This window comes from Eubalaena glacialis, chromosome 10 (genome assembly GCF_028564815.1).
Source record: "Eubalaena glacialis isolate mEubGla1 chromosome 10, mEubGla1.1.hap2.+ XY, whole genome shotgun sequence".
NCBI classification, from domain to species: domain Eukaryota; kingdom Metazoa; phylum Chordata; class Mammalia; order Artiodactyla; family Balaenidae; genus Eubalaena; species Eubalaena glacialis.
Genome location: NC_083725.1, coordinates 73,388,762 through 73,406,842, shown reverse-complemented (window position 1 = coordinate 73,406,842; position 18,081 = coordinate 73,388,762). Strand labels below are relative to the sequence as shown.

The 18,081-nt window shown below is 50.6% G+C and overlaps 1 protein-coding gene across 4 annotated transcripts in view; it reads right to left on the bottom strand.

Annotated features, from left to right (window-relative positions):
- The window catches only part of PPFIBP2 (PPFIA binding protein 2), a 151,900-nt gene extending 135,457 nt beyond the window's left edge, over positions 1-16,443 (bottom strand). For 3 of the 4 annotated variants that reach the window (XM_061201396.1, XM_061201399.1, XM_061201398.1), the window contains exon 1: positions 16,296-16,443. The gene's annotated coding sequence lies outside the window, so the exon portion shown is untranslated. Of the gene's footprint in view, positions 1-6,491; positions 6,525-16,295 lie in introns of those variants that run through there. The other variant, XM_061201397.1, reaches the window with a different exon arrangement.
- Between the last annotated feature and the right edge of the window lie 1,638 nt (positions 16,444-18,081).

Genomic DNA, 18,081 nt, shown 5'->3' with positions numbered 1-18,081 from the left:
CTGTCACAGCAGAGAACAGGCACTCATGTGCACACAAATTTAGCCCCAGGGAGGAACAAATGGACATCAAGTCATTTTACCACCTCGACCTGATGGTAGACAGATTCAGAGAAATGCTTGCAATGCAACCTCAGCTTGAATACTTCCCAAGCTTCATCTCAAAAACCACCTCCTAGGGGGCTTCCCTGGTGGCGCAGTGGATGAGAATCTGCCTGCCAATGCAGGGGACACGGGTTTGAGCCCTGGTCTGGGAAGATCCCACATGCCGCGGAGCAGCTAAGCCCGTGAGCCACAACTACTGAGCCTGCGCGTCTGGAGCCTGTGCCCCGCAAACAAGAGAGGCCGCGACAGTGAGAGGCCCGCCCACCGCGATGAAGAGTGGCCCCCGCTTGCCGCAACTAGAGAAAGCCCTCGCACAGAAACGAAGACCCAACACAGCCAAAAATAAATAAATAAATAAATAAAAGAAAAAAAAAAAAAAAAAAACCACCTCCTAAAAAAACAGAACCAGCGAGGGGTTATTGTCGAAGCTGGGTGATGGATAAGGAGATTCATTAAACTATTCCTTCTACTTTTTTGTATGTTTTAATTTTTTTTTAACAACAAAGGTTTTTTTTTTTTTTTTAATCCACCACTTAGGGATCTGGGCTTTTCCAGAGGGCAATACCAGATTCTACTTTCCCTTGCTGAGGACCACCAGAACTGAGATTTGAACCTAAGTTCCTGACGACTCAGACTGTGCTCTTTCTGCAGTGCCATTCGGACTCCCTGAAGGTCCTAACATCTGACCAAACTCTCATCCCACCACCGTCCAGACCCTCACCATCTCTCACCTGGATTTCCAAAGCTGCCTCTCCTAGACTTCCTACTTCTAGCTGACTCTTCTTCAACCCTTCTTTCGCAGAGAAGGCAGGGTATGTTTCATGAAGCTCCTGACATTACTCCTCTGCTCTCAAACCCTCCGTGGTTCCTCACTGTTTTGGGAACGAAGCTGCATTCTGTAGCTCAGCCATCCAAGTCCTCCAAAAAGATTCACTTCCCAGTTGCACTTCTCACCGTGCTCTCGGTCAAGCCACTTCCTACTCTCTAAATACAGAAAACTTTTCCTGTTTTCTCTGTTTGGGATGCTTTTCTCCATCTATACTTTCAAATCTCACCCATTCTAAGAACTTATCCAAATGCACCAACCCAAGGAAGCCTTTCCTGACACCACTACCCCCAGGGCCCGAAGGTGCTGGATGCCTCCACTCTGCTCCTGCCACACTTGCACTCACGTTTATCATCTCCTTTCCAGCTCTGTTTATATGATTCCTCAATACATCTGTCTCCCCTTCCAAATTAAGATGCTTGAGAGCAAGGAGGATGTGCTATTCACTTGTCCATACTCAGAGAATGGCAACCAGTATCCACTTTCTTACTTTCTCCATACCTGAGGCCCCCTCTCTTTGTGGTCTTATACTCACAGGTGAAGGCAGCTCTGCCATAAGGGGAACTTGACCGTGCTTGGGCCTGGCACGAGCTAACTGATGAATGCAATTATATTCCCAAAGCATCAATGGGAGAAGATGTAACTTCCCCTAATGGATGATAAAACCAGGCATTTCTCCTCATTCTATTATTTTAGAATGCTAAGCAACAAGGAAAAAAAACAGATCTGAATTGGCAAGTTTTCTCTATCATCTAGAGTGTTCGGGGGCCTCAGGCATAACTTTAGCCTGCAGCCAGCTACCTCCTACGAGCCTCCCAAGCTGCCTGGGGAGGAGCACAGGCCCCAGCACTTTGGCAGTCCCCTGGTAAATACTAATTGAATTAATCAACATTTATTCTGTATTTTGAACCTTCATTTCAACAAGTGTTAAACAGTTTAATTTTGAGTCAATGCAATAGCTTTCCTTCTGCACTAAAAAAAAAAAAAAAAAAAAAAAAGTTTAAATTATTAGGAGACCAAAGAATTTCCTTAAAGATGGGCTGTGTGCACGGGCAACAGCCCGGCTCCTGCCTCTGTCAGAGGAGAAGGGGGCTCCCTCTGCAGGCCTGGCTGGAGGGTATTAGTGGAAGATTAGCAGCTCTGTCTTCACTGGAGGGCTGAGGGCCACATGGAAGCCAGGTGAAGACACCAGGCAGAACCCACTGCTGCCAGGGAGCCCAGACTACAGGGAATAGGGCTTTCTGGGCTGAGCCTTTGGACAAAGCCAATCAAACTTCCTCCATTGGCTGGGCTGAGTCTACCTGCCTCTCCTGGTTCCCTTGGCAGGACCAGCAGTGAATGCCTCTCCATCCCTCATCATGACACCAAGCCTTGTTCACTGAGGCTTTTGGAAACATCCTGTTATGGGCTGAATTGTATCCCCCTCTCCCAAATTCAGATGTTGAAGTCCTAACCCCCAGTACCTCAGAATGTGACTATATTTAGAAATAAGATCTTTAAAGACGTAATTAAGTTAAAAATGACATCATTAGGGTGAGCCTTAATCCAATATGACTGGTATCCTTCTAAAGACACAGACAGGTACAAAGGGAAGACCTCGTGAAGACACAGGGAGGAGATGACCGTCCACAGTCAAAGAGAGGGGCCTCCAAAGAAACCAACCTTGCCGACTCCTTGATCTTGGACTTCTAGCCTCCAGAATCGTGAGAAGATAAATTTCTCTTGCTTAATCCCCCTAGTCTGTGGTATTTTCGTTATGGCAGCCCTAGCAAACTGACACATGCCCCCATCTGATCTTGGATACACGCTGGACAAACCTACGGGAAGAAGGCAGCCTCCTCTCCAGAGATGTGGGTCTCTGTTCTCATCCACTGGTGTTCCTCTTCCCTCTCAGTCTCAAGGGAGATGGCTTTGCATCTCCAGACCTTAAACAACATCCAGGTAAGGACAGTTCCTAACAGTCCTTTATCTATCTCTTTTGTAAGTCAGCTCCGAGTCAAGTCATGCCTGGGGACCATGACCATTTAGTGAGACCAGATGTTGGTATGTTGTAAGGAGGAAACCTGAAGACCCCTCAGCCTGACCAGCTGTCAAGCTGCATTCAAGGAGCCCTGGGCCCAGCCCTCTTCTCTTCAAGGCAATTCAGCAATCCAGCAGATGATGGGGGGAGAGAGGGGCAAAGCCGGTCCCCTAACCTCAGCTCACCAGTCACAAGACACTTGCCACTCAGATCACTTCCCTCCCCAAAGAGTACTTAGGCCAGAGAGTGGCCCAGGGACTTTCCTAAGAAAAGTGATCCAGGAATCCCCCATCTGCACACATACTCACAGACCACAGACAAGCCGGCTGGGGACTGCACTGCAAGAGGTCTCCCCTCCCTGGGGATCCATGAGGTCTGGCTCCCGGAAGCCTGTCAGTCTGACCCCAGGGGAGTGAGAGCAACTGCAACAGCTCCTGGAGGCCTCTCTCGCATCTTTCTCACCTGTCTTTTCCACAAAGCAGGGCCATTATTTTCCCATGGGAGACACCCGAACAGTTCCTTAGTCTCAAAGTGAAAGGTGTAGAAGCCTGTGTGATGCGAAAGGGCCCCAGAAGGGGAAGGCAGTACCTACACCAGAAGCCCACAGCCCAGCCCAATCTGGACCCCTGAGTCTTTGCAGCTCCTTCCTCATTCCCCTGAAGAAGGAGACGAGCAAGATACAACAGAGAGAGTCCAGGCTTGGGAGTCAGACTGACTTGGGTTTAAATCCTGACTACTGCTTAGAGCTGGGTTAGTTTCTGACCTTGGGTAACACAGATTAACCTCTCAGGTTACTGTGTAATGAAGATATTACCACCTGCCTCACACAGGGCTGGTCAGAGGGTTAGGGGGGCAGAGTCAACCACCCAGCTCAGTGCCTGGCCCTTCTCAGAGACCGTGTCCCCACTGCACTATTCCAGAAGATGGAGTTAGCCAAGACCTCTTAGCAGGGACTAAATGTTGGGATCAGGAAAAAAATATGCAACACTGACTCCCTTTGAGAAATTGCCAAATCTCTTGAGGCCAGCCTGCAATTAGGGGAACCCTAGGGTACAACGCAGCGCAGTTGCTCTGTGCTTTCTGTGTCTCTCTAGCAGGGCCTTCCAGAATGGTAAGGTAATTGATGACATGCGTGCTCTTACAGCCCCTTGGTGCCTTGCTCAGTCATTCTGCCAGTGCCACCAGGCACCCAGCTTAAGGACAGTAAGCAGGCAGGGTTTATGATGTTCACGGCCATCTGAAGGCAGGAACCTCGCAGAGAAGTCACAGCTGGGGAGATGGATTTGGGGACCCCAAACATGGAGGCTAAAGCTGCAGCTGGGCTCCAGGGCTTGGGAGGACGAAGGGCCAAATTCTGACCACATCTGTGGAGCAGGAGGGCCCAGGCCCTAGGCACTGGCGTCGGGAGAACCCTTAGTAACTCAGAGGTGGCCTTGAGAGAAGACGGCCGAGTGGTACTGGTGTCCCAGAGAGGCCAACAATTGCTCCCAGTGGACATCTCACGCTCAGACACCTAGAACCAAACAGGCAAGCACCCCCAAGTCACTCAGGAATGGGTTCCACACAGGGTGCGTGACAGTGACGCAACAAGATGCGTGTCTCACGCACCCTGCAGGATCCCTCTCACAACTGCCATCCCTCACTCGACTGTCAACAGGTTTATTTAAAATTCTCTTTCAGGAGTTCCCTGGTGGCCTAGTGGTTAGGATTCCGGGCTCTCACTGACGTGGCCCGGGTTCAAACCCTGGTCAGGGAACTGAGATCCTGCAAGCTGCACGGTGGGGCAAAAAAAATAAAAAATAAAAATTTCTGTCAAATGTAAGTAATCATGACATGTGAAGACCGGATTTGTGACCCTGGAGTAGTCCTTTACGTTTTCAAAGCTGGGACACGGGGGTACAGCTCTGTCCCCCAAGCGCCCTGTAACACGAGATCCCAAGACACTAAAGCCCAGATACGCCCTCCTCAGCACCCCGGCCTCCCTAGGTGGTCTTCTCAGGGCTTCCTCCTTAGCCTGAGGGAGACCTTCCCATCAGGAAGCCTGAAAGACCCTAGGTCCACCCTGAGGACAAAAGCCAGGTGTGGCTGGCAGAGCTGGGTCTGGGTTCCGAGCTCCAGGACGCAGGCCGAGCTGGACAGAGGGAGCGGCCCTGTGCAGACCTGATCAGCAATGAGGACCGGCTGGCTCCACGGGACACAGGATAAGAAAGTACCCCAGCTTTGGCAGGCAGCCACCAGCAGCACCCACCTGCTCAGACCCTGAACATGAAACCATGGAAACAATGCTCTCCCTTCACGCAGGCTCTCAGCGCCCACTCCACACCCCTGCACAGACAGGCTCCCAGCAAACACTTCCAGAAAGCTCGGCCCCTCCTCTCCACCCCGACAGCTCCACCGGGGTTACGGCCCAGGTTTCTCTCTCATCCTCACCCCCACCTTCCCAACCCACCATCTTGCTTAACATCCCTCGACGGCTGACACCCTGGGGGCCCCAACAGGTGGGATGTAAGGAACTTGTTACTAATGATAAAGTAGCTAAAGTCAGGAATCTTTTGGGACTTCCCTGGTGGCGCAGTGGTTAAGAATCCGCCTGCCAATGCAGGGGACACGGGTTCGAGCTCTGGTCCGGGAAGATCCCACATGCCGCGGAGCAACTAAGCCCGTGCATCACAGCTACTGCGTCCGTGTGCCACAATTACTGGAGCCCGCGCACCTAGAGCCCATGCTCCGCAATGAGAAGCCCGCGCACCGCAACGAAGAGTAGCCCCCGCTCGCCGCAACTAGAGAAAGCCCGCGCGCAGCAACGAAGACCCAACGCAGCCAAAAATAAATAAATAAAACTTTTTTTAAAAAGGAATTTTTTTGTATAAATTAGAGAAGATTCTGAGTTATCTTGCCCCATTCTAATATACTTTGAGTGGGAGAGAAAATAGAGGAATTCAGCCAGGAAATCAGCAATTGCCTATAGCGCTCAGGAAACATCAGTTTCTGTGACACCATGAACAACTGTGCAACTTCCTACTATTTTTTAGAGATTTACTTTATAAATACGTGTGTATGCACGCGTGTATATATTGCATTGGGGCCAGGTGTGCATCATGGCAACCTGGCCACGACCACCAAGTGCTTCTCACAGCCTAATGTCGTCTGACCATCTTCTTGCCTCAACACGAAGAGCTGATCTTCATGGTAAACTTAAGACCGAATCATCTGGACTCTCAAGGTGGCGGCAAGATAGAGTGGAAGGAACATGGGTTTGGGGATCAGATAGATGGGGCATCAATTTTATTTCAACCACTCGCCAGCTAGGGAACCTTGGGAAAGTCACTTATCCTGAGTCAGTTTCCTCCTCCGCTAAAGCCCTGAAAGGCTCCTGTGAGATGTAAGTGAGCACCGATGAGTCTGTGCTCAGTGCCTGACGCATGGTGCGCGCTTAATAAATGATGATTTCCAGTCCCTGGTTCCCTGTCTAGCCTCCCTCCCTCCTCCAGCTCTAGCCAAACCAAACCACTGGCTGTTTGCCACCCGTGCCCCTTAACTTACCGTCCCATGCCTTTCTTTGTACATTGCTGTTCCCTCTGCTAGAAGTGCCCTCCTTCACCCCCATAGAACGGGGTGTCTCTGGTCCATCTTTCCTTCAAGACACATCTCAAATGCCCCCTCCTCGGCAAGCTAGGTGCCCCAACCTCTCCTTTCTCTGAACGTTCACTGTGTTTTCTCTGCAGTTATTACTGCCTATTTTGAATGAGGGGTACATTCCTTAAATTCCATCCAGGCAGGGGACATGTCTTACTCATCTTGTGTTCCCACCATAACGGTTCTTGGCACGGAGGATGGTAAAAAAAAAAAAATTAAAAAAATAATGGCGACTGAAATAATAAATGAGGTCACAAGTCTATTGACTCCAGAATACTTAGGAATTATGCCCCACCTCTGCTGCTAAAAGAGTTTCCTAGATCCAGTGGGCCAATTCTCATTTGGGGGCTTCCCTGGCCTCCCTCCTACCAGCCTTGGCGGGCTCCCCTCCCTGCCAACCCAGCCAGGATTGTGTGCCCGTCAGGCATCCACGTTGCTTAACCGCAGCACTCTCCATCCTCCCACCACTAACCCCACCCCAAACCTCAGCTTACTTGAATAAGGCCCTGCTGCCCACAGCCCTTCCCTGTCCCCTCTCGGGGCTGGAAGCTTGTTCTGTGACCCAGGCTGCAGACAGTCGGTCAGAATTCCCAGTGTCGTGCCCACCGCCCTCCTGGATCGCTCCCTCCTACTCCCGCTATTACCTCTTGGATGTTGTGAGCTCATTGTCTCAGACCGCATGGCCCTGGTCCTGCAGGTACCAGGACTCTGTGCTCTCGAAATCTTCAAGGAAGGGCCCAAGAGTCCATAAGACCCTTCATGCCCCCGTCAGGTGGTCAGGCCAAGGTAGGCATCAGCAGAGAATACACACAGTACAATCACTTTGGGATCATGACCTCAAAATTTCAGCCCACAAAGGCACTTCCTCAGAGTCTTTCCTCTCTCCCAACACCTGCGCTGGGTGGGACTTTGGCCTAGGACCTGAGATAGAGAAGCTTCTGCACAGCTTCATGGCCGCCCTTCCCCAGCTTTCCACCTTCATTCCCCTCTACATTTGCTGCAAGTCACCTCTCTGCTGAGAAGCCAACAATCATCCCCTCAAATCCTACAGTACTTTTAGTGAGACCCACACCCTTTTGGCAAAGTCTGCTTCCTCAGTTATTTCACAAATTCCTCTCTAGTCAGTACTGCCTGGACAATGCCCTCTTCAGGTAGACTCCAGTAACACGCTCTAACACAGCCACCCGGCCCTAGAGGGAAGCTTGAGTTATTTGGAATTTCTTACATCATGCCAAACTGAAATCTGCCTCTTCTTTAATCCTCTGTACCGTTCCCACCAAGGGCCCTCAACCCTGCCCTCTGAGCAAGGCACAACATGGCAGCTCCCTTGCCCACCTAAAAACCACAGTTCCAACCCTGTGTCTTCCTGTCTGTCCCAGGACCTTCCGGAGCTTACAGGACAGGGACTCCAGCTTTGATGCAGTAACGGGCCCTCCTCCACCTGCTCCCAAAGTGTGGTGCCCAGGGTACCACGTCCAGGTGTGGCCAGTCTTGGCCACTGCAGGGAAAAGTGGGATGACCCCTCTCCCCAGCAAGGTCTAAAGTCAGGACTTCTATTAATGCAGCCAGGCTAAGCCAAGTTCTGTGGGCTTTTCCACATGGCCGGGTAGAAAACTCATGAATTGATTTCTGGAGCCTAAGGGCAGGACTTTGACCTTACCCCACCATGTCCCACGGAGCTGGTGTGGGCTCGGAGCTCTCTGTTTGTTGTCCTTGCCCTGTACATTGGTGACGGGCCATCTGAAATCAGCCTGTTCCCTCACCCTGCCGTGGACTTCTGCCTCCTGGACCTCCTGCTCACCTCCACCACGGGGGTCACACCTGGAGCCCCAGACAATACTACTTCCCCCCTGAAATTTCAGAATAAGTCCTCTGGTTGGTGTAAATCCCTCCTCTTGACAAACTATATTTGCCAGGCTTTCTGAGAAGAGGATGATAATAATACCACTTACTACTTACGACGCCCAAGCACTGCAGCCAACATTTTATACGCATCATCATCTCATTTAATCTTTACAACAAGCAGGTGAGATCGGCCTAGTACTGTTCGCATTCAACAGACGAGGAACTTCAAGCTCAGAGAAGGAGAGACTTGCTCAAAGGAGAAACAGCAAGTCTGAGGAGAGCCAGGATTTAAATGAAAGAGTGAGCTGGCAGGGCCCTCGGAGATGAGGGACTCCCAGTCCCCACGGTAGAGGACACCCACCGCCTGCCATGCTGGAGTCAGGGGGTGAGTGAGGAGTCAGTGCCCTTTTCTCCAGCAGGACAACACCCCTGCCAGAGGCTTCGTGCAGCTCCAGTGAGCCGCGCAGCAAAAACCTAGCCGGACACGCAGGGCAGGGCGGTGGTGCTTGTTGTTACCGGGACAGCAGCGTTGCATCGAAGAACCAGATGTCTTGGCTGCTTGCAGGAAGAGCTTATGTAATAAAACTTTCTCATGACAAGCAGTCGAGGGCAGGTGTCAGAGCCAAGAACTATTCCTTTGCTTTGGTAAAATGTCGAATTAGAAGAATCCTCCTTTCTCACCCAAATTCCAGTTCTAACTTCTCCCCTCGCCCTACTCTAATCCCCTCTCCCCCATCGCCTCCTCCCCCCTCCCCCCCGTTGCTTACTGAATTTAGAGTTTGATGCCACACATCCCAGTATGCCCGAGGCAGTCCTGTCTCCCAGGGTCCCATCCAGCTCAGCATCTGCCTCCTCCTCTCACTCTCAGAAGTGGCCCAGTTAGGACAAGAAATTAAAGTGAATACTCTGGAACCTTAAAAAAAATCACTTTCCTTCTCTGGTACCTGTTTGCCTCCCATAAATGGGAATAACACTACCTGCCTCATGAGACAAGCCCTTTGTAAAACCCACCAAAGCCAGAAGTTCCTCTCCATCTTTCCTCTGGAGGCAGCTTTCTGGGGCCAGTCAACATACACCTCTGTTTCATCCATAAAGCAGTCCAGGGTCAAGCCAGCCGTACATGTGAAAACCTCTTTGATTCAGGGGAACAGAGCCTTGTGTTGTGGGAAGGAAACAGTCACCCCTAAACAGAGGAATTATGTGTGCATGCAAGGAACAAAAGTAACCCATATTTGGTCTTCCTAACCTGAACTGTGGCTCTGCCCTTCTCTGTTCCTTTAGTCCCTATAGCACATCCCTTGGCCTCTACACAACTCTCTCACACACACACTCACACACGCACACACACACACACACATGCACAAACACACATATTGTCAACCCAAGGAGTTCCTTCTGGTGGGCTCTCTGGGCCTTTTGGCCAGAAGCAGGTTGTAAAAGTTTGCTAAGAAGACCTCTCGGGACACCCCAGTGCAGTCACGGGAGTGGCCCTCTCGGTCAGAGTGGTCCCTGCCCAGCCGAGAGGCCCAGCCACATCTGAGCGGGCCATTCCAACCATGCACACAAGTCACTGTGGGTTTATCTCTTTACCTGGGACTCAGGGCAGGGGTCTGACTATGCCCACCAAACACGCCCAGCAACCAGCAGGCGCTGGCTGTCCCTGAGCAGGCAGGGCAACCCTGGGATTTGCGTCACCTCCTTCCCTATGCCTGCCCTCATTCCAGGGAGAAACAGGTGTACCCAGAGCACAGCTCCCGGGAACACCACAGCACTTGTAGGTAGGGGAGCGACCGTGATAGGATCAGTTCCCCACAGCCTCTTCCTGGAGGTTTGTTAGTAGGCCCACCACCCACTTACTTCTGCATAAGTCATTCCTGACACACGTACAACTCAAATATCCTGTCTGCAACCTACAGCTATCCGTGATATTTTACCATGGGTAAGCAGGCTCGCGCACACACTTTGGTCTTAGTAAAGCGCACATGTGCACACACACACACACACACACACACTCAAAACAAGATGAGGTAGAAATTTGCCAGACCCAGCTACATAACTCAAAAAGAACCAAGAGGCTCGGGAATTCCCTGGCGGTCCAGTGGTTAGGACTCCATGCTTCCACTGCAGGGGGCATGGGTTTGATCCCTGGTCGGGGAACTAAGATCCCGCAAACCGCTGCGCGGTGAGGCCAAAAAAAAAGAAGCAAGAGGCTTAACAAGTTTGACTGAAAGTTGAATCCCAGCATTTCTTGTGTCTGTTTTTATTTGGCAATTATCATATGCCAGGCAATAATCTAAAGGTTTCACATGCATTAACCCAGCTCTGCCTTAGCAAAACGAGGTAATCACTGTGCCATGGCAAAGGCAGGACTCATCCTGGGAGGCTGGGGAGCCTGGCCAGGCAGAGAGGTGTGGAAGGGAAAGGTAAGGAGGGGAGGAAACCCAGCCTCAGGGCCACTGAGTCTCTTGGCAGCAGTGCAGACTCTAGACAAGGTCCTCTCTCCTTATCAGACAGCTGTGGTCCTCACTCAACCATCTAAATCCCTGACACTGGCCTTACACACAGGCCCTGGCTTGGAAAAAGTTCTCACGGCTGATTGCCTTCCCCAGATAGGCACACCCCACTGCCCCCACTCCAGCACTACACTGGCAACTTCTCATAGCTGATTGGAGGCATCCCTAAAGTTTGTTGACGATGGGGAGTGGGGTGGTGGGAGTTTGGGTCCCTGGAATACATCTTTCCATGGAACTGATAGATTGGTGCTTGCATTCCCAGACGAACAATTTAATACGCATGTACTCACACTAAGCACTAACAAGTATAAGAGTGCAGATACCATAAAAGCACTCCCTACTTCCCGTCAGCCCACATCCCCATAGGTCACAGGACAGAAAGAAGGTCTCATGAGCCTTCACACCCCCAGTGGCTTTGGCTGCCACAGACACTTCCTCCTGAGTCTTTGACCTACAAGACTCCAGCCTTAGCTGTACTGCAGAATGAATTCACCCCAAACCTGGTCTCTTTCTCGTTCTTCATTGCCTAATGGAGTCTCCATCTGCACCTTCCGGCAGCTCTCGTCTGGCCAAATCCACTGTGCTACAAACGACAGAATTCAAGGCCAGAAGGCCTGAGTTTTGCCACCAGCAGCTGGGTGACCCTGGGTAGCTTTCTTTGGGCCTCACCATCCTCATGGGTAAAAACATAAAGGGCATGCAAGAAACTACCCAAGGCTCCCTCCTGATTTCAAAAGGAATCGACTAGCCTCATCTCCCTTCCCCTTTCCAAGAAACTCCTCCATGCTCTCATGCTGCTAACAATTGCTTCATTCTTCTCCCAGCAAACTAGCACAAAATGTCAATGTCCAATGTGACTCTTTTCTCTCTCCCTCAAATCTAATCAGTCACCAAATCCTGCAGGATTTCTTGGCAAGCTCATTCACCTCCTCAACATCCCTATTGCCATTGCCTTGATTTAGGTCCTAATCTACCTCAGTGGGTTATTCCAACAGCTCATTCTCATAAGAAGTTCCTTCCCGTCCCTCCAACCTGCCCTTCTCAGCCTTGAATCCTCCTGAAAGCACAGGCTTCACCTTGTCTCTTCCATACTCAAAGACCTTCAAGGTCATCAGCATTACATTTTAATTCTTTAACTTCAACTTTCAAGACCTTCCAGGATCTCTCCCCAGCCTGAGACTCCAGCATCATTTCTCCCAGTTTCCCCTCCCCACCCCACCCTATGACTCTAGCCCTGTGGACCACTCAACAGGCTTGTCCTAGTCTTTCAGGTTCTGCTCTAGTTCCTTCCCTCATCTCCAACACAAAACAACCTGCCCTTTTCACCCTTTTACTGAAGCCAACACTGCAAAGCAGATTCAGGGGCTCAAGGCCCTCGTCTGCCACAAACTCTTTCTCAACATCTGCTGAGTGTAGGGCCGAACACAAGGGCTGATGCAGCCCCAGGGCAGCTCAGAGTTTGGAGGGGGTGTGGACAGAGACATGCAAATGAAGTGTGTTAAGAACCATAGAAGACATCTGTACTGGATGCTATACTAGTACAATTTAGAGAGAAGAGTAAAAATAACTTGGGGGTGGGGGGAGGAGAGGTGTTTCAAGACTTTGATCTGCATTTTGAAGGATTAGTAAGAGTTCATTCATCTTGCAGAGCAGAGACAAAAGGGCTTCCCAGGAAGAGAAAACAGCGTATGCAAAGGCAGAGAGGCACAAAGGATAGAAATTGTTAAGCTACTCAGTTTGGGGAACAGTGGAGATGCAGCTGGTAAGTCAAATTATTGCCAGCTTCTGCGGAGGAGCCTTGAATGCCAAACAAGGATATTATACTTTATCCCTTTGAGAGGCGATCCTATCCCACCTTGCCTATATCTTCCATCCACAGCTGTGTTACAGAGGCCAAGATTATTACACAACATGGAACACGATGATTAAAAGCATTGTGCACAGTGAAAGCTGGGTTCTCAGTGTGCATAAATGTGTGTGTGACAGAGATAGGAAATGAAAGTAAGAATTACCAAGGAGCACCAAAGTAAGGATTACCTAGGAGCACTAAATAGAAATCATAAATTTCCCAAAGACAAAGCTGAGAGTTGGCAGCCCCCTGGGAACTCACAAGGCCTTAAGGAAATCTGGTCTAAAGGTAAACAGACGCTCTAAGACGGCATCTCCTAGAAGATTATTTACTGAGTGTGAGAGAGATAAGAATGGCCCTCATGAAAATCCCCATGACCTGGCTTTCAGAGTCTACAAAGGATACAGCCCACCTTTCTGAGACCAGCTGTGGATTCTGCAAAAACTGAGACACACAGGTGTCAGCAAGTGTTGAAACCAAAGAAGGATGCCATGAAAACATCAAGTGGAACTGCTCTGAGGAAGGAGGAAGCAGGAAAAATAGTGACTCAGGAAAACACAAGGCTGCCAAGAGTTTCAGCCTAGTTGTGCCCACACCAAGTGATGACAGTGTCACATCTTCCCCCTGTCCCCCCGAGTGTCACCTCTTGAATGAGGGTGCACTGTCTGGGATCTTAATAAATGTTTAAATGCCTCAACAGTTCATAATAGCTCTCCCTTCTCATGTTTTGCAAAAGGGGATCCACCAGAGGCTTTTAAGCAAGAGTGTCATGAACAAATCTGTATATCAGGAAGGAAATGTTTTTGACGGTCAAATAAAAAACAACTTCCAAATATTATCACAAATGTGATAGTCTAAAGGCCATGCCATTCCTTGTCCAAAGCTCAATTCTTGTTCCTCCCTCCTCACCTCTCGGCCTGGCCCCCTAGCCCATAGATTCTATCTCTCTAGTCTCTCCTACCTGTCCCCTCTCTGAGGTCCAACACAGGTCCTCCTCACTTCTATCTTAATTGATCTTCCACATCCTAACTGGCCTCTCCACCTCCAGGGTCTTTTCCCACCGGTCACTGCTTCCCACAGCCCGGCCAGAGTCCACCCCAGCAGTTCCCACCTGGCCTTCAACAGAATCACAGAGGAACTTGGTAAAAACAGGCCAGACCTACTTAATCTGAGTAATTTAAAAGCTCCCCAGGCAATTCTGAGGCACAGCCAGGTTTGCAAACTACTGTTCTCAATCCTGGCTATCCATAGTGAAGGGGCTGCAGCCACTGAGGACTTGTAAGAAATGTAGAATGTCAGGTCCCACCTCTAAGCTAGGAATCACAATTTGCATTTGAAAAAGATCCCCAGGTGACTCTTAAGCTTGTTAAAGGTTGAAAAGCACTGCTACAAAGTGTTGCTTGACCATTCATTTCACAAATATTTACTGGATTTTCTGTGGGCTGGAGGTTGGGAGGTTGGGAGGTTGGGAGGTTGGGAGGTTGAGAGGGTCAAGGGCCAAGGTCCCTGACTTTAAATGCACAAAACCATCAGCCAATCTCCTGCTTAAAACCCGTTATTGGTTCTCGTGCTTTCAAAGCCCAAACTTCTCCACCTGGCCTTCATGGCCCGCTGGGAATAGGTTTCTTCCTTGTCACCAGCTTTATTGTTTATCACTCGCCATAGGAGCCAAGCTGGGACACTTGCCACTTCTCATGGCTACAAAGTGCTTGCCTGCCTACACAGCTCTCGCAGCCCAGGTCACGCTCTACTCACCTCTGCCTGGAGAAACCCACGAGAAATTCTTCGAGGTCCATCACACACATGTCACCCCTTTCGTGAAATTATTCCAGATTTTCCACACTCAGATGAAAGACAAATTCCCACAACTCTTTGCTCTTACCTCCTTCATAGCATTTATCTCATTCTACTTAGTCTTAAAGTCAGGGCAACTGCCATAGCTACCCCAGTAAAGAGACTATGATGCTGGGGACTTCCCTGGTGGTGCAGTGGTTAAGAATCCACCTGCCAATGCAGGGGACACGGGTTCAAACCCTGGTCTGGGAAGATCTCACATGCCACGGAGCAACTAAGACCGTGTGCCACAACTACTGAGCCTGTGCTCTAGAGCCCACGAGCCACAACTACTGAGCCCACATGCCATAACTACTGAAGCCTGAGCGCCTAGGGCCCATGCTCTGCAACAAGAGAAGCCACCGCAATGAGAAGCCCGCGCGCTGCAAAGAAGAGTAGACCCTGCTCACCGCAACTAGAGAAAGCCAGCATGCAGCAACGAAGACCCAATGCAGCCAAAAATTAATTAATTCATTCATTATTTTAAAGAAAGGAGACTATGATGCTCAGTTTGTCTCCACAGTAGCAATAAACTAATAACTGGCACATCACCGAATCTCAAAGTAATAATAACAATAATGTATTAAATAACATTATGGATGAATGCAGTAAGTGAAAAGTTCACTAGTCTCCCTGCTCTCCCACATCAAAGTCGTTTATATATGAATTTAAGCAGATTACAAACAGGCTGCCTCTCAAGCCCCAAGGAGAAATAATCTCTAAATCAAATATTTTGTGTTTTTCATATGACACAAATAATAATCAAAGACTGAACATGCTGAAGATGAATTTTGTGTACAGCCAACTACCTTTGTTGGGCATTCAACTTCACAAAATGCAACATAAAATTTGTATTATAAAAGATTAAGGAACTGGGAGAGGAAGGAGAGAGATGAGACAGGAAGTAAACCAAAATATGGAAAGGGAGACGGATCTATACCAAATATCCAGCTGCTCTAAAAGTAAAAATATAATACTCTGGATCTGTTTTGTAAGCGGATTAAATGCTGGCCAGAACGCCCGTTTTGATCTTAAGCAAACTTCGGAAGTTCTGGTCTTTAAATATATAATCTTATTTTCATCTGAGGAACAACTGCAGGTCTGGAGTCAGGATGTCATGAGGGAGAGGAGCCCACTTTCAGACAGAACTATCCCCATCTTGCCGTCTACTGGGACGCTGTGGCTTGAGATTTGGAAAAGCATGTTGCATTTTTGCAATTACAGTATATAGTTGGTTTCAGCTAAGGCGTTGCAGCTGAACACACGCTCTGCGGATCACCCATTTGCTCGGGCAAATAGACCGTAAGCTTCCCGACCACCTTGGGCTCTCTCTCCAGACTACGCCGCTGCTCCAGTTGACTTAGCAGAGCTCTGACATACTACATAGAACTGAGGTGACCTGCCACCCTGCGCATCTCCAGGGCCATCCGGGCACCTGTAGGGGCGCGGACTGTCCGTAGACCCCGGACAGGACTGGGTGGAGATTCGGAGCAAATCCACAGGAGTTATACCCTCCTCCCAGTCTTCTGGCCAGAGAAGGGGTCAGGAGGGTCCCCGCCCTCGCGCCTGGGACACACTCCAGGGCTCTCAGTTCCTCAGGCAATGCCCCTACGCGGGCTCGCAGTCCCGACCGCGCAGCGGGCCTGGGGGCGTGGGGGAGAACCCACTGACCTGGGTGCGGGGATCCTCTCCGGGCAGCTCAGGTGTGCGGGCCTTTCCCGTGTCCCTCCCACCTCCGAACATGAGAGCCGAGAAGCAAGCTCTAGGCCACCGACCCACCGACCAACTAACCGACCAACCAGCGGACCGACCGGCAGCGGCCGGGTCTGGAGCCCACGTGACGGGGGCGGGGACCCGCGGGAGGCTCGTCCCGCAGCGCCCGCTTCCCCCCCGCCCCACCTTCCCCCGGGACCGCCCCTCTGCCACGCCCCCTCCCTCTCGGCTCCTTGGCTGCCCGCAGGGACCCATCCGCCAAGTGTTCTAGCTCCGCCGGGACCCGCCTCATCAAGCTCGCCCCTTCGAACCTGCTTAGCCCCCGCCCATGCAGCCCCAGCTCCGGCGCCGCCCACTAGGCCGAGCTTACCGTTCCCCCCCCCAAGCCCCGCCTCTCTCAGGAGGCCACGTCCCTCCCTGGAGCCCTGCTCCGCTCTTGGTCACCTCCCCCTCCAGCACCCTTCCGGCCCCGGGGAGTCGCCCGGCGGTTCTCAGCTCCCTGTCCCCGGGCTTGTCCAGCCCTTCAGCACCGCTCCTTGGCCGTAGGGAATGAAAGAGAAAAGCAGAAAGGGAACTTGTGTCGAGAATTGCAAAGAGACAGAAGCCATAGAAAAAACGTTTTAGAGGCACTCCCAGCGCAGCAACCTTTTGGGTGTGCGGACTTCTGGGCCCCTGGGATCCCGTTCAAATTGAGGTTGGCCTGACAGCAGCCTCATTTCTTGCCTCTGAGCGCCCCCAGTTCGGAAGACGGAGTTATCCTAGGGTCTGGCCGCACTTGAACCCCGCAGCCTGGGGTGGAGGTCCCTCTACTGGTTGGCGCCAGTCACTGACACCCATTCTTGTGAACAGCTGGGGACAAGCAGCGCTGCCCTGTGCCCAGCGCTTAGGCGACGTTCCACAGGCGCAAGAAAAGCTTTGGCGATGTCTGACCACAGGAATGGATTGTAGAATCGGGGCAGCACTGGACCCTGGGGACCTAGTCCAGTGCCTTCCCCCAGTGTAGGGCCTGAATCCCCTTTGGTTGTACTGCTAGGTTGTTGCCCTGCCTGGATCTCCAAGAATTGGTTGCTCAGTTCTGCTGATGAAAATCCCTGTGGGCCTCAGATGGCATCACACCAGGGACTCTGGCATAGTCCCCAGCTCAGGCAGGAGTCACTACTGCCCTAACCTCAGTTTTTATCCACATTTCTACAGGCTGGAGTGTTGACAAACTCCTCAAGACACTTATTTTTTCATACTATCCTGGTGGTCTGAAATTACCAGTGTGCCCAGAAGACTTGTACATGGGAACAAAACGTAAGCCACCCTGGCAAATATGAGACTCTGGTCACTGCAGGAACCTGGCCAGATGCAGGCCAAGGGCAAAGCCAGCAGAGGAGGGCTGGGGCCCACAAGAGTTGTATTACAACAGGACACTCTTTAGTTCCCTTTCACTTCCTTAAAATAGCAGCGCAGAGGCTTTTGTAGAGAAGGCTGCCACAGTTCACACGAGTTCATGGGTGTTTCCAAATCCCACATGTTATTGCCCTCATGGACCCACAGTCCCCAGAAAATGCTAGTCTGTTCTTTAGAACTGTACAATTACTTTTTAAAAATCACTTTTAAAAAATGGCGTAAGTCACAGACATTGAAAACAAACTTATGGTTACTGAAAGGGAAAGGGGGGTGAGGGATAAAGTAGGAGTTTGGGATTAGCAGATACACACTACTATATATAAAACAGATAAACAACAAGGATCTACTG